The following is a 16941-nucleotide window of genomic DNA, read 5'->3' on the forward strand; positions in this document are numbered from 1 at the left end:
ACTTGGGCAGCTGTGCTGGATACAGTAAATATGACAAGAAAGTCTCCATCTGGGGTCATTGTGGCTTTGACGCCCCTGCAGTCTTTGCTTTTCCCCATTTTAACAAACAGGCTCGGTGCATCCATTCCAGATCACGCATCCCTTTCCGTGCCTATTCATTTAGTTGCTCGGCCCCTCATTCAGAAGATATATTCTGACTGCCTGCGATGTGTCAGGTGTAGTCATGGGTGCTAGGGACATAGCAATAAATCACAAACCACTGCCCTCCAGGAGCTGACCTCACTATTGCAATAACATTTATTTTTGCGATTATGTTGTATCCACGGCAAGAGAGACTAGTTCTCCACCTACAGTAATGATATAGTTTCCTCTTACAATAAATTTTGGGTTCATAACAACTGAGTTGGCTGGCATAGATGGTATCAAAGATGCTACTGAGAGTGACAAGGTCGGAGACGCTAGAGTCAGGACATGTTGCCACAGAGAGGGTCCCCATAGCCCCTCACAGTTTTGGCACAGTGCCTTCTGTGGGGTCTGATTCTCCTGCCCTGGTCTCCCTTCATGAGGAGCACGAGGTACGGAGGGGAGGGGAGGCCACGCCCGGAGGAAGGGGACCTGGGCTTGGGACCAGGAAAGACCCCCTCTGTGGCCTCTTCCCTTGGCACACACCCACCCACAGCACACTCGCAGCCCCCAGCCATGGCGGCAGTGAGCCAGCCCATTCCCGCCCTGTCATCTGGGTGCCCCTGCACCCAGGTGGCCGAGGAAGAAGGGATCATTGCTAAGAAAGGACTCTGTCACCTGTATAACAGTTGAGAAGAGACAAGGGAGTCTCAGAAATGTGGCCACTGCAGTCGGTCAAAGGGCACATGGCTGTGTCAAGAGTACTCCTGGTTTCACTGTGGGGTGGCAAGGGGACCTCGAGGCCCAGAGGGGCCCGGACTGCTCTACCCGCCTCGCCACCCCTGACACTGTTACTACTACCCGAGACCAGGCTGTGCTACCACCCCTGTAAAGACCAGTAGCAGCAGCAGCTGAGGGGCCGCAGCAGCAATAGTGTGCTTCAGGGAGCCCCAGGACTCAGGGGCCATGTCACTTTGGACAAGTGACTTAACCTCTCTGTGCCCTCATTGAGCAGTAGCAAGGACCAGCACTGAGCCAGGTGCCTTCCAGGCATTACTGCATCTAAGCTTTAGGCTTGGGTGGCAGCCTCAGCACCATCACTTTGCAGACAGGGAACCAGGCCCAAAGGAGTCGGGCCGAACCCAGGCCACACACCCGGAGGTGGGAGGAGGACAGAGATTGGAAGCTGGCTGTTCAGCATAGGTTGCCTGGCCCCTGGGCAGGGTCTGCCAGGCCCCCCGTTTCCTGTATTCACCCCTTGCGCCAGAATACCCCTCCCAGCAGGTCCCATCACTCTTCATAAAGGATACTTCAACAACTCACACGGAGGGCTTGCCATGTCCCCAGCCCTCTTCTAAAACCCCAAAGAGCCCTAAAAGATGGTAATTATTGGCACCCAAAATACAAATGGGGGACCAAGCTACCAAGAGGCCAACTAACTGACCCGAATTGTCATGGTTGGTAGATGCCGGAGCCAGAGTTTGAACCCATAATTTTGTGTCCCTCCAGCCTGCCCCCGAATCCAGGTTCCCCTACCCCACCCACCCAGGCTCTTCCCATCTGCCTCCACCTTCTCGGCTGGGATCTGGCTGTACGGTCACCATCCAGGAGGACCTTGCTGACTAGTGTCATCTCCTAGCCCAGCTCTAACCTCCAGGGAAGGCATGATACACAGGGCAGTGGGGAGCCCAGCACGCACTCCCAGGGCAGCCTCATGCCTCTACAGGTGCATTTTCTCACCTCTGCACCCCTAGCTAGCCTTCATGGGAAGGTTGAAAATCCACAATGTTGAACAGAGGTCAGTGTCAGGATGGGGCCCTGCTGGGCCCCTCACTCCCACTTACCCCGATTCAGGCAAAAAGAGGTCCCCTCAGGTCCCAGAGGACAGTTCCAGAGAGTAAACACTCCAGCCCAAATAGCATTGCCCCGTGTAACTTGCAAGGGGAGCTGTTTGTCCTGGGTTCCAAGATAAGCTCAGCCGCCTGCAGCTCAGAGCTGGGCAGGCTGCACTGGCTCACATGCCAGGTATGACCTGTATGCCAGGCTCTGCATGGGTGCTGGGGATGTACTGCCAAAGAGACAGGGAAGATTCCTGCCTCGCAAGCTGAACTTCCGGGGGGAGACAGAGATGGACAAGTAAGTAAAACCTGAGATAGTGTCAGAAAAGGGTGGGTGTGGCAGAGAATGCCCAGAGGGCAATGAGGTGGGCAGAGGGCCCTCTGGGAAGAGATGGCCTTGGAGCTGTGACTTGAGGGATGAGAAGGGCCAGCCAGACAGGCTTGAAGTCCAGGGAGTAGCTGGGGGCATGCAGTTCCAGAAGCGGCCCCTGTTGGGTTTGCCTGGCCCGTGTGAGGGTCTAATTTGATTGAAAGGCCAGTGGGAATCTTTGGAAGGTCCTGATAACAGGAGTGAGCCATCTGATGGACACTATAGCAGCCCCTCCAGCTGTGGGTGGAGAACAGATATAGGAGCAGGGGTGGCTGCAGGGAGAGGTCAGGGTGCCATGGTGGTTCAGGGGACAGTGCTGGGCCCAGGACGACAATGAAAATGAGGAGGGGTCCAGGATCCAGTCGGGGAGAAGGAGCAGTGCAGGAGGGCTCCCCATCAGGGGGAGCAACGGTGGGCCGGCTAAGGGAACAGGTTCCCTGTCTGCCTGGGCACCTGCTCCAGAGACAAGGGACTCAGGAGCCATTGACTGATGCCAGCTGCTTTGTGCACTCGGCTCATGCCAGGCCTCTTCTAGGCCTGTAAAATCTAAGAGGGACACGTGTCAGGGGAAGGGAAGAGGGGGAGGTTGCTGGGGGGCTGTAGGGGACAGCACCTGGACAGGCCTAGGCCCAGGCTGGGTTGGCAGCGCAGATGGCCAGTGTGAGGATGGGGGATGGGGGTACCAGGAGGAAGTGTCTGGAGAGGATTAGGGCAGATTAGAGCCCCAAATCGGATGATGCTGCCCTTGAAGATGACAAAAAAACTGACGCCACCACTGCTCACAGAGCCACCCTCGACGCCAGGGAGGGCCGTGCAGACACACACACATGTACACACACACGCACACACAGGTGCACACACATGCACCTGTCTTTCCACACATGATGTCACACCAGCACACATGATCAAACCCAAGTACCCTCCCACCCCTGTAGATACTGGGATGTCCTCCCAGGCTCCAGGACAGCCCACAGGAGCCCCTCCATGAGCACTTCCCCCACCCCAGTGGTCCCGGGACCCATGCACAGACCTGAGGGCCCAGCTCTGGGGCCACTACACTGCCATGCATACCCTGTGTGGCTCTGTGCAGCCTGCATACCTGCACACATAACCACCAGCCCTGAGACTCTCCCCATCTCCCAGCATTCACTGGGACAAAAGTCTCACCAGTCATACACTCAGGTGTGACATCCCCTTCCCTGCAAGGCTGCCCATCCTGTCCATGCTGCCCCAGAAGGAAGCTGGCTCAGACAGCAGAAGTCCAGGCAGGCTGTTTCTCAGGCCTGGCCTCTTAGACATGCACACACACACACTCCCATTCATAGTGACGTAACACACGTTATCAGTGCTGCTCTGTGGAGGAGACGTCACTCAGGAGATGGGAGGCTAAAACAAGATGGCCTATATTAGTCTTTGGTTTTACAAATGCACTGGAAAGGGTGCCCTGGGTGTCAGACCCTGTGCTGGGCACCCCCGGGATACTTCACAAGGTGCTGGGCTTGTTGTCCCCCCAAGTGACACAACCCCTGGGAGCCTACTCACTGCCCCAAGTCAGAACCCTGCTCCAGGGAGAGGGTGGCCTGACCACATTCTCACTGAGCCCTTCTCTAGCACTTCAACCAGGTAACCTCATCACTGCTGGCCTTGCTCCTTCCTGGGATATAGCTGCTGCCCCTGTGTCTAGCCTGACTCATACACAGCAGGGGCTGGGCAAGGAGTTCCTTTCCTCAGTTTCCCCCAGGGCAGGGATGGGCTTCGATTTAGCCTGAGATAGGAAAGGCCCTTGAGGCAAGGCCAGGCAGGGCAGTGGTGACCTGGGTCAGCTTCCCAGACCCTTCAGGGGCCAAGTATGCCCAGACGCTCGGCATCCCTGCCATCATGGGTGGGCTGCCTGGGGCTGCAAGACCACCCAACAGTGGGCCGCATGAGGGAGGCCAGACGCCAGACAAGCCCTGAGCCCCTGGGTGCAGCCTGGAGACTAATCATCAGGCCGGAAACCCAGGTGGCTAGAGCCTTCCCTATGCTGGGCTGGGTGCCAAGGGCAAGGGAGGGACAACAGAGACACAGGAGAGCCCAGAGTGTGTGCCACCCATGCCCAGAGCCCACAGGAGTACCTCCAGAAGGGTAGGGGGAGGGAGTGGCCTGAGGAGGTGTCTTGTGCAGCAGCCAGAAAGGCCATGTGTCCCACTGGACTTGCTGCACTCAGCTGCCCCAGCCTGCATGCCCCGCTCGGACTCTCTGGGTCCCGGGCACAGAACTGGGGCCAAAGCAGTCTCGTGCACCAGGCCCGCCTTTCCCAGCTTTGCTCACCCAGGCCTCACCCCGGGGACTTTCATCAGCCCCAGTTCACAGACAAGGAAACTGAGGCCCAGAGGGGGAAGTGCATCTCCCCGTCCGGGGTGCGGGCTGGTGGGTGGAGGACAGCTCTTGTTCAGGCTGCTGGGAGTGGTACTCCCTACCCTCTGCCCTTTGCTCTCCCATGTCCGCCCACAGGGGTGGCCCTGCCAGAGCCAAGCTGGGCAGTGGGGTTGTGGAGAAGGTTACAGAGGATCCTCCAGGCTTGTCCTCAGATGACCTCCCACCTCCCCAGCCAGAGCCTCAGGGGCCAGGAGAGGTGTTTGTCCAGAGAAGTGGGGTGGCTTTGTGGGCCTGGGTTCACTGGACAAGGCAGTGTCTGGCAGCCTGGAAGTCTTGAGGAGAGGCCAGGAGGGGCACATCCCATTCCCCCACCCTGCAGTGGGCCACAGCAGCTCCCAGAGACTGAGCCCAGTCAGGTGACAGCTTCTAGCAGAGAAGAGGCCACCCACAGCCCCAGCAACTAAGGGAAAGAGAAAGTGCTTGTAGACTAGCAGTTTACAGGCCTCCCCCTTCCTGGCCAGCTTTGCTGGGGAGCCCCTCCGTGAGTCACCCAGCCTCACCGCCCCTGGGAAGGGGCCAGAGCAGCATTGCCTACAGGCTGTGGTGGGAATTGAATGAGCCACCATCCCGGAAGGCACTTTGGAAACTGTAAAGGGCTTCCATGTATTAATACTGTAAATAATTAGGGAAAAACAGACTCACAAGCGTGGGAAGGTAGCTGGCCTCCCAGGACGTAGGGCAGCCCCCACCTATGCGGAGACCCCAGAAAAGGGCTTTCTCCTCACTACTCCCAGACACAAGGCTGCCTGCCTTCTGTGTGACCAACCTCCCGGGGCCGAAGTCAAACCTGGGGACTCCCCACACTGTTTTTGGCCCTACCCCTTCTTACACCTCCTTCATCCACCTCAGAGTCCCTGCCTCAGGGAAGAGCTAGAGCTGCCAGACCCCAGGAACACACATTAGAGTGTTAGAGGAGCCCAGCCTGGCAGCCACTGTGACATCCACTAAATACATGTTTATGGAATGGCTTTGACATGCCACCTGCCATGGGCTCTGGGCTGTCTAGCTGCGCTGGCTGTTCTGTTGGCCCTCCCTCTTACAGGTTTCTTTCCTTCCCTGCTCCAATCTATGTGGACTCCTCGCCTGGGCTCCCTGGCCCTCTGCCTCCTAAGCGTCAACCGGGAGGCACCAGCCTGCAAAGGGACAGCAGGAGAAGCAAGAGTCTGGGTGCTTAGGCCCCTGCTTCCCTCCCTGCCATGGCGCAACAGTCTGGGCAGTGGCTGTTTCCCTCTGTGACCTGTGCGACGGCCCCTCTGCACAGCCCTTGTGCTGCTGACACCCAGTCCTCTCCTCATCCCCGAGCCCAGCATGTCAGACAGGCTCAGTGGCAGACTGCAGCAGTAGCACCATGTTTTGCTATTCTGCCATTGAGGTGGACTCTGCTTCTGAGACTTGTCAGAGTGCGTGACAGGGGCAGCCCAGGTCCTGTGACGGGTCCTTTCTAACACCCTCTCACTGAGACACCCCACAGTTTCCTGTGCTCTGTGTTTTCCCTGGCTGTAAATGAGGCAATTTGTTCTACTATAGGTGTGTTCCTTGTGGCCTTTGGCCAAAGGGGACTGACAGAGCCCACCTCCAACCTGGCCCTGCCTGTCCATCTTCCCCGTGGCAGCCAGAGCGAACCTACTAAAATTTGAGTTCGCCGGTTTTAGCCCCCCATCAGCACTCAGGTACATTGGTAGGGATTGGGTTGGGCTGACAGAGCACTCGCTCAGGCGTAAGCTGGGATGTAGGTACTCAGGGCTGGCCTGGAGCCTTGCTTCCTTTAAGCATCCAGGGATCCAGTTCTTTCCATCCCGTGGCTCTGCTGTGTACAGCCTGCATTTCCAAAACCTTGTAGTCTAAGCTCGCTGCTCCAGCTCCTGCTCTCGCATCAACATTCTAGCCAGCAGAAAGAAGGAAAGGGAAAAGAAAGACATGCCCCCCTTAAGAACTTGAAGGACACTCCTGGGAAGTCATAGTCACTCCTGCTTGTACTCCAATAGTCAGATGATAGTCACCTAGCCACACCCAACTGCAAGAAAGGCTTTCGTTACCCTGAGCAGCCATGCACCTACAGTCTCTACCACAGCATGCAGGCTTGTCTAAAAACTGATACCATCTCACACTCATTCAAGATAATAGAAAAACGGAACAATAGAACAGTAAAAGCAGAAAGACAGAAGCCTCCTTATCTCCAGCAAACACTGTCCTTAACAGTGAAACCCCAGGCCCATTCCTACTGAAGGAATGGGATGAGAGCACCCAGCAGAAGGTACCAGGCCATGTTCTGGGGTCCTGGCCTCTCAATGAGATGAGAATGAGAGGCAGGAAGAGACTCTCAACCATCACTGTTTGCAGAAAATACGACTGCATGTCAGAAAAATCTAAGAGTGGCATCTGACAAGTGTTTAGAAATGGCATCAGGAAAAGGGAAATCAGCCAGGGGACCGAATGAATACGAGCTCCTCAGCTCCTGTGCCACAGCCCTTGCTCACCACACACCAGGAAAACGAATGGGACACGGTAACAACGTTGCCATTCAAAATGTTAACAAAACATGATAGGAAAAGGGAGAAAGAACAGCAACACAGAACTCACAGGCCAAGGAATGTACGCGCTCAGTAGGCATGCAAATCTCAATTGGGACAAAGTGATGGCACCACTCGCACATCGGGCCAGCTAACGTTCACTACCGGGAGGGATGGGTACACAAGGAACCTCGTGCCCTTTCGATGGAATGTAAGTTGGTATCTTTTTTTTTTAGAGGACAATTAGGCAGGGCCTACCCAAATGGTGAAAGTATGTGCCTTTTGACCCACAACCCCACGTCTGGGTATCACTCTGCAAAGAGAGAATTATACAAAGATTGCCAGCGCAGCATTGTCTGTACTGGAGGAAATATAACACACAATTTGCATAATTCCACTGAGCACCAGTGAAGCACAGCTACGCATACTGAAGCAGAACCAGCTCCAAGACCCTGTGAGAAAAGCGAGGTGCAAAATAAGGTCATAGAGCATGATGTCATTTCTATAAAAAAGAGGACACTCTAGATTCTTCTATATGACTGAAAGAGCTCTAGAAACCAAGGAGAGGGTTGAACCCCCAGAGGTTGATGGTGACTTGGCCAGAGCTGGTGGTGACACTAGGTTTGCTGGGGGCTGTGGAACAGGGGCGGGTGCAGAGGAGTGTTGTTCTGACATGGAAGGAGAATGTCAGATGTTAATGCAGTGACAAGCCAGGCTAGAGGGGAGACTGCAGGCCCTGGGCAGGGCAAGGGGGTGGGCTCTGGCCAGGTGGGCAAAACGAGGCCCCGAGTGACACTGACTCGCACACTTCAGGGCAGGTGTCCTGTCAGAGTACTGTGCCTTGTGACACTGGCACCATCACCCTCAGCTGCCCATTCTTCAAGACTCCCCTTCAGCCTCGCCTCCTCCAGAAAGCCTGCCCAGATCCTCAGGCAGAGTCAGGGGCCTCTCCCAGGGCCTCCTAGAGTCCAGCCTCTTTTCTGCCAGTCACAGGCCTGGTCATAAGACCCGCCAACACATGGCCTCCCTGAAGTCAGAGAGTGGGCCTTGGCAGTTCCACTTTCCCTGCTCTTGGCTCAGCCTAGCCAAGCGGGTCTTCCACCAGTGTCGGCCGGATGGATGGATGAGCTCTTTGCTCTGCTCTTTTATTTTTGATTTTGCCCTTGGGTGACATGACTCCCTGGGGGAGCTAGGAGCCCTCATTAAGATTTAATCCTCATCTCTCCAAAAGGTAATATTCTTGCCTTTCCCCCTCACCTGCTACCCCCGGGCTCAGATTCTGGCCTGGCCAGGAGCCAGGCAGGCCTGGGGGAGGCCTGGCAGGGAGCAGGATGTGACGCCTCCCACGCAGCCCAGGGTCTTTTTCCGTGGCTCAGAGCATGCTGTACCAGGTGGCTGCCTCTGCTAGGAGCCACCTTCTTCTCACAGGCCCTCTCTGCTCACATCCTGTTTCCACTCTGACACCCTAGGCCCCAAGCCCTGAGTCCCCACCCCCACACCCTGGGTTTTCACATGGCCTTTCCTGTGTTGCTCTAGGGGGCACAGGCCTCCTATTTTTATCTCCTGGGGGTTGGAAGACATTTATTCTTGATCCTGCTCTCTTGAAAGGATGATCTTAACGTGTCAAACGTGATTTCCAGGGGCAAGCCCAGCTTAGATGAGTGCCAAGGTTGGAGGGGAAAGAGGGGAGGTGAGGGTCAGGGCCAGGCCAGGAGGCCGGGCTCCCAGTCTAGACCTCCTACCAGCACATCTTACGACTTTGGGCGAGGAGCTTAAGCCCCACTTTCCTCTGCTACCGAGTGGGGATCCAAAGGAGTGGCCCAAGGAGAAAGCCTCATTGAAACCTCTCAGTTCTGTGTCCCTGGGGACAGGAGCCTCGTCCACCACAGCCATCTGTACACATTGGTCACACAACTCCTGCTATTTACCTAGTTGTCCCAGAAGTCTGTCATACTGTGGGAACTGGGACAAACAGAAGAGGGGAAAAGGCAGCCCAGAATCACCTACATGTGTACAGATGGCCTCGTCCACCACGGCCATCTGTACACATTGGTCACATAACTCCTGCTATTTACCTAGTTGTCCCAGAAGTCTGTCATACTGTGGGAACTGGGACAAACAGAAGAGGGGAAAAGGCAGCCCAGAATCACCTACATCTGCCTAGGCTCATCTTTGGAGTCACTTCCTCCCATGTGCAAGCCTCTTGCAAGTGCACTTAGTGAGTTGGATGGGGAGGGAGCCCCACGACTGAAGACAGGCCTGGCAGGGGGGCCTGGTAGCACAGAGGGACCCCACTCATCCTCCTCACAGTGGCCCAACTGCCCCTCGGTGCAGAGCAGCCCTCCCTGCACCCTGCAACACCTCCCGCATCAGAATCTCCCCTCCCCCGGGACAAGTGGAACAGGGGCAGGGGGCTGGAAGCCCAAGCAGGCCCAGCAGGAAGCCAGTCCTGACTGGGGACACACCGCACAGCCAATGGTAGACATGGCTGCAGGTAGCGCATCTCCAGACATCACCTGCTAGGTGCACAGAGGCCTGCCATTCCTGCCCTCCTGCAGGTGGCCAGAGCTATGTGACTCATTGCGGCCAACGAAATGTCATTTCCAGGCCGAGGCCTAAAACGCCGGGTGGGACTATCCAGTGAGGCTCCCTTCCTCCTTCCTCCCCCTGCTGATGGAGAAGAGCTCATCTTTGGGTACCCCAGGCAGGAGGCCTGTGAGCCAGCCCTGACCTTTGCTGATATGTCAAGTGGTTGGAACATGGGACTGCTGTGCAGCATCACCCGGCCCTCCTGATCTGTACAGCCCAGCTGGAGAGCTCCACCTTTGCCTACGCTAGGACAAACCACTCTCTGTGCCCTGCTCCCCTGTGTCCCAACGTCCCTCTCACATCTAGGTCTAATTCATCCTCTGCCTCCTGCACGGTGAGGGGGGCTCACCTCCAGGATGTCCCAGACTTTCCCATGTGGCAGGGTAGCTGCCACAGGGCCTGACTCTGACTGCCCTGTTCTCAGAGCCTCTGACATCACTCTGCCCTGGTCTGTTCCAGGGGGAGAGGAGGAAATCCCTCCTGTCACATTCAGGAGTCAAGTTCCTGCCCACACACTCGCCTTCTTGGTCGTATTTTCATTTATTTTTACTGAAGCATGTCTCAAACACCTATCCACAGGAACCAAGACCCTTGCTCCTGTCCATAGCACTTCATGGCTTCTCATGTCTACTCCTGTCCCCTGCTCGGCCCCGAACCCTCTTCCCTCTCTGCCCTTCCTACCCTGACACCTGCCTCAGTCCAGTTCTGGGCCCTGATAGCTACATGCTGCTTGAGAAAACCACCAACCCCAGCCATCTCTGCCCCCAACTCAGGGCACCCCTGACCCTTGGGTCCCTCTCCTGCCCATAAGCTGCTGCGCCGGTTATGATTATACACAGAGCTGGTAAACCAAGAGAGAAATAATAAAGTTGGATGCCCCGCCTCCACAACAAATACCTAATGGAGTATCTCAACATAAAAGGGAAAACTATGAAGCTAAGAGATGAGCTTGAAGACATCTTTCTTACCTTGAGAGAGTGAAGATTTCAAAAGCACAGAGTATAGTTGAAAAAGTGATGGATTTGACCACATAAAAATTCAAGATCTCTGTTATCTTGGAGTAACAAATTGGAAGAAAATGTTTATGTCTAAAACTGACAACGATTATTGCATATCTATTATATTTAATTTCACAAAACTATTGAGTTCTAATTTAGCATATACAAGGAGTTTTTGCAAATCAAGAAAAATAATAGAGAATTATAGAAAAATATCAATAGAGAAATGGATATGGCCATAATTCACTCACATAAGGAAAATTTAAATGGTTAACAAGTATATGAAGAACACTTACACTTCCTAGCAATTAAATTAAAAAATAAAACAATGAGATATCCCTTTACACCATCCAAATAGGCAAAATAAATAAATAAATAAAAATTTAAAAGTCACAGTCAAATAATACTGAGTGTTGTCAAAGAAGTAAGGAAAGCAATGTGGCAGTATTGAGCCAAAAAAAAATGCATTCCATATTGGCAAAAGCTTTCTGTCTCTTTACTCTTAAAAAGAAAAAGCACAACAAACAGAAACCAGAAAAACCTTCTATATTTTGGCTGTGGGACAGGGCGGGAGGGTAAGAAGGAAGGTGACACTGCCATCCTGCCTCACATGAAACAGAACAGAACATGCAGTATCCACATACACATGGTGACACAGGACAAGGAATAAGTGGAAAGTCGCCATGTCAAACATGACTCTTGTCTCACACCATATACAAAAATAACTTGAGCAGATCACAAACCTGAATGCAAAACCAAAAACTATAAAATGTCTAGAAGAAACAATAGGGAAGAATCTTTGCCTCTTTGAGTTAGGCAAAGGTTTAAAAGCACAAAATTTGAGAGAAAAAACTGATAAATTGGACTTTGTCAAAATTATAAGCTTGTGCACAGACAAGGAGAAAATATTTCCATAGCATATTTCGGACAAAGATCTTACATCTAAAAATATACATAAACGACTCAACAATACAATGACAAATAATCTAATTAAAAATAAGCAAATAATTTGAATAGACACATCTCCAAAGAAGATAAACAGATGGCCAATAAGCACATGAAAGGATGCTCAACATCATTAGTCATTAGGGAAATGCAAGTTGAAACCATAATGAGGTATCACTTCACACCCACTGGGATGGCTAGAATAAAAAAACAATAACAAGTATTGGCAAAGATGTGCAAAAACGGAACCCTCTCAAGTTGCTGGTGCAAATGTAAAATGGTGCAACTGCTGTGGCAGTCTGGCAGTTCCTCAAAAAGTTAAACGTAGAGTCAGCATATGACCCAGTAATTCCACTCCTAGAGAACTGTCAACATATGCCCACACAAAAACTTGTACATGAATTTTCATAATGGTGTTATCCATAATAGTCAAAAAGTGGGGGCAAAATGTCCAGCATCTGGTGGATGGATAAACAAAACATGGCATATCCATACAACGGAATACTACTGAGTCATAAAAAGGAATGAAGTACAGATTCATACCATAACATGGGTGAACTTGGACAGCATTCTCCCAAGTGAAAGAAGCCAAATGCAAAAGACCATGTACTGTAGGATTCCGTTTACGTCCAATGTTCCATAGAGACAGAAGGTACATTCATGGTTGCCAAGGACCGGGAGAGAGGGATGGAGGTGTGGCTGCTACTGGGTCTGGGGTCTGGGGGATGAAAATGTCTGGAGTTAGATAGTGAATAGTTGCACAACTTTGTGAATATGCTAAAAAACAGTGAATTGTACTCTTTAAAGGGGCAAATTTTATGGCATATAAATTATAACTTGATTTTTAAAGGAGAAAATTAAATTCTTATATTATAAAAATTGCAGTGTAATAAGAAGACAACCCAATAAAAAATGAGCAAAGTATTTCAAATGACACTTCACAGAAGATTTACAAATGCCAATAAACACCTGGAAAGATGCTATAAACATGATCAGTCATTGGGAAAATGCAAATTAAAGGTATCCTGAGAAGACTGGCCATACCAGTTCTGGCAAGAAGATGGAGCAACTGGAACTCTCATACACTGCTCGTGGGAATATATAAAATGTTACAACCACTTTAGAAAACAGTTGTGGAAGTTACTGAAAAACATTTAACATATAGCTACCACATGAAGTACAGATTCATACCATATGTAGGTATTTACCTTGTAGATATTTACCTTTTAAAAACCTTCACTCCACTTGTAGGTATTTACCTTTTAAAACCCTCAAAAACATTTTAATACAAAGACTTGTACATAAATGTTTATAGCAGCTTTATCTATAATAGCCAAATCTGGAAACCATCCACGTGTCAGTCTACAGGTGAATGGATAAACAAACTGTGGTGCACCTGTTCAATGGAATAACACTTAGCAAGAGAAGGGAATGAGCTACACATAAATGTGACACAAGCGACCCCCAGAATCGTTGCAGAGTGAAAGAAGCCATAGGAAAATATAGTACATGCTGTATGATTCCATTTATATAAAATCTTAGCAAGTATAGACTATTCTGTGGAGACAGAAAACAGATCAGTGATTGCCTGGGGACCAGGCTGGGGGACAGTGACAAAGGCATGCAAGGAAACTTCTGTGGGTTTTGAAATGTTATCTTAATTGTAATAATGATGTCACAAGTATATACATATGTCAAAATTGAACAGGCTGTGCATTTTAAATACAGCCTCAGTTATCTTAATACAAACTAACAGCCAATGGCTTTTAGTCACCCAGGCAAAGCCTCAATTGTGCAGGAAAGGAAACTAATAGGAAAAAGCAACTCAGATGAAACAAATTATACAACAAGAAGAAAACATTAACAAAAAAAAATCACAAACATCTTTAGAGGGGAAGATATGGCACTTGTAAAACAAGGACAGTTGCCACAATAAAGGGAACATTCAGAGAGCAGCTCTTGAGCAGTAAAAATAAGAAAGCAAAAATTGAAAATTCACTATCAGGGTTGGAAGATAAAGGTGAGGAAAACTTCCAGAAAGCAGGGCAAGAAAGACCAATGTATTTAACAAAAAGGAGTAAAAAGATAAATGAGAAGACATTCAGGTGATTGAACATCTGTTAACAGAAGGGCTAAAAGAGAGAAGAGCGTAAATGAAGTCATTCCAGAAAATTCTCCAGAACTGAAAGGCATAAATTTACAAGTGAGGGTCCAGTGATATAGCACAATGAGTAAGACAGCTCAGGCAGAAACCAGGAAGGAAGCCCGAGCTCACAGTGTGGGGGCCGAGGATGGGGGAGGCCGCACATCACAGATCAGAGACCAGGAACCAAAACGTCATCAGACTTGGCCAGAATTCTAAAGGCAAGCTATTTCCAACTCGCATTTCTGTTGAAACACAGTCTTTGGCTGAATTAGCCAATGCGTGAGAATCTGAAAAAATGTTACCTCCCGTGGACACTTTAACAATTGAGGAAGACAGAGGAGGGACAGGACACAGAGGACATGGCCAGACATGGAAGGATCCCAGGCAAGGGGAAAGGGAGATCTCAACACCACCTGCCCAGACTTCCTCAGTGAGGAGAAATCCAACACCTGAGTATGGAGATGTCTTAAGGGGCACAGACAGTGGAGCAAAAGAAACCCCGAGTGCTTAGGCTAGGAAAACAGACAGGTGTGCAAGAAGTCATCTCAGTGCCTTGTCCCGTCTGTGCATGATGTTTTCATGCTCATCACAACACAAATGCCAAATAACGCGGTAACTAAAATCCAACAGAATGACTCAGGGAGGGTGAGAAGATGAGAGAGGTGAAGGAGGGGGAAGAAAGAGGAATTTTCATGTGACGCCTAAACCAAAAAGTCAGAGATTGGTAATGTACATGTCATTTACAGACCTGGAGGAAAATACCAATGTAATCCCGGTGGGAGGGGAAGCTGGCTGTCTCCACGAAGGGGAAGGGGCAGGAGAGAGGATTTCACAATGGACTTCATAGGAACAATTTGACTTTTTAAACTGTGTGCACAAATGCTTAGGGAAAACTACAAAAGAAGTGTTATATACAGGGGTAAGAATAGAAAAAGACATTGACTCTATGGCATGTAAGGTGATATAGATCATTTTATATTTTTATGTATAAAATAAATGCATTACTTCTTCAACCACATAATTATTACTTCGGAAGACAAAAGGATATGAAGGCAAACTAGAGAAGCATGTTGGGAATATTCTCTGTGTTGAGTCAGCACGTTTCGGTGTGTTCCATAGTTCCTCAGTGACTTCACACTGGCCTGCCCCCTCCTCTCCACAGAGAAGTGACACTTCTTTCATTCTGTCTATGTTAGTGTCATTTCTCCAGGGCTTCAGAATTCCGTGGGAAGCCAGCAGGCACAGTGGACCTCAGGTGATTCCTTGCTGAATACCACATTGTCCCTTCTCCTAGAGGGGCAGAAATACTGCAGGCAAAGAAAGTTCTACCAGGAAAATGAAGCCCCTACTCAGCCTACCAGTCCTGGCTGGATCTTGGGGTGACCCACCTCCCAGACTGGGAACTGGCTGGGCCACAAGGAGCAGGAAGACTGAGAAGGAGGAGGCAGCAAGGACTGCAACCTCCTCATCTCCAGATAACCATCAGCTTTTATGGGCTGTGACATCCTGCCAGCAGCACAGGCAGCCTGGGGAGACTCACCCTGCAGACAGCGCAGCCCTGCCCCCTGCTGCTGCTACATGGACACTACAGGACAGGAGACCCGCCAGGCCAGGACATCTTTCTGGACTCCTAAGGAGCCATCTCTTTTGAAAGGCCATTCTGCACTTCTGGGTATTTATCCAAAGAAAACCTAAACAATAATTCATAAAGATCTATACACCCCTATGTTCATGGCAGCATAATTTACAGTAGCCAAGATATGGAAGCAACCTGAATGCCCATCAACAGATGACTGGATAAAGAAGTTATGGTTCATATATAATGGAATATTACTCAGTATTAAAAAAAAATGAAATCCTACCATTTGTAACGACATGGATAGACCTAGAGGTTATTATGCTAAGTGAATAAGTCAGACAGAAAATGATAAATACCATATGATTTCACTTATATTAGTAATCTAAGGAACAAAAAGAACAATCAAAAACAGACTCACAAATATAGAAGACAATCTGATGACAGCCAGAGGGGAAGGGAGTTAGGGGGCTTGGAGAATGGGTTGAAGGGTTAAAGACGTACAAATTAGTAGTTGATAGATGGTCATGGGGTAGAGCACAGCATAGGGAATTCAGTTAGCATTAACATAATGGCTAGGTGGAGAGCCAGCTAGAGAAAGAACAATCAGGGGGATCATTTTATAAACTATATAAATGTCTAACCAATGTACTGTATACTTGAAACTAATAATATTAAAAAGGCTGTTCTACAATTGTGTTCTCTGAGTTCTCCCCTTGCTGTGCATTGAATAGTGTGCCCTCAAAATCCACATACTGAAAGCTTAACCCCAGGACAACAGGATGTGACCTTATTGGAAACAGATCCACTACAGATGTCATTAGTTAGCTCAAGATGACACCAGAATAGAGTGGGCCTCTAATTCAGCGCAACCAGTGTCCCTACAAAAAGGGGGCGTTTGGACACAGGCACACAGGGAGAAGGCCATGTGAACACGGAGGCAGACAGGGTGACGCGTCCACAAGCTAAGGAACACCAAAGGTGCCACCAACCCCCAGGAGCTCAAAGAGGCCTAGATAGACCCTCCCTTGCAGCCTCAGAAAGAGCTCCCCACCTCACCTGGTCCCAGACTTCCAGCCTCCAGAGCTGGGAGACAATGTATTTCTGTGCAAGCCACTAAGTTCATGGTGCTTTATCATAGCAACCCCAGCAAACCCACAGTATCTACTGGGATTTTTTGCCTTTTTAACTGAATCCAGTCTTTGAAGTGATGCATTTAAAGCTGTAGGTACGTGTTAGCTATGATTCAGCAAAGCACCTGCCAGTTGTCCTCATTCCCATTCTGTCCTGTCTCAGCAAAACTAATTTTACCTGGGCACATGGCTGCTTGAGGTACAGACTTTCTCAACAGCTGGGTGTGACCTTTGATGGCGTTCTGGCACCTGGGCTGTAATTAGAAATGGTGTGCCATTCTGGAAGTGTCCTGGG

This window comes from Rousettus aegyptiacus, unplaced genomic scaffold (assembly GCF_014176215.1).
Source record: "Rousettus aegyptiacus isolate mRouAeg1 unplaced genomic scaffold, mRouAeg1.p scaffold_m13_p_7, whole genome shotgun sequence".
Lineage (NCBI taxonomy): Eukaryota > Metazoa > Chordata > Mammalia > Chiroptera > Pteropodidae > Rousettus > Rousettus aegyptiacus.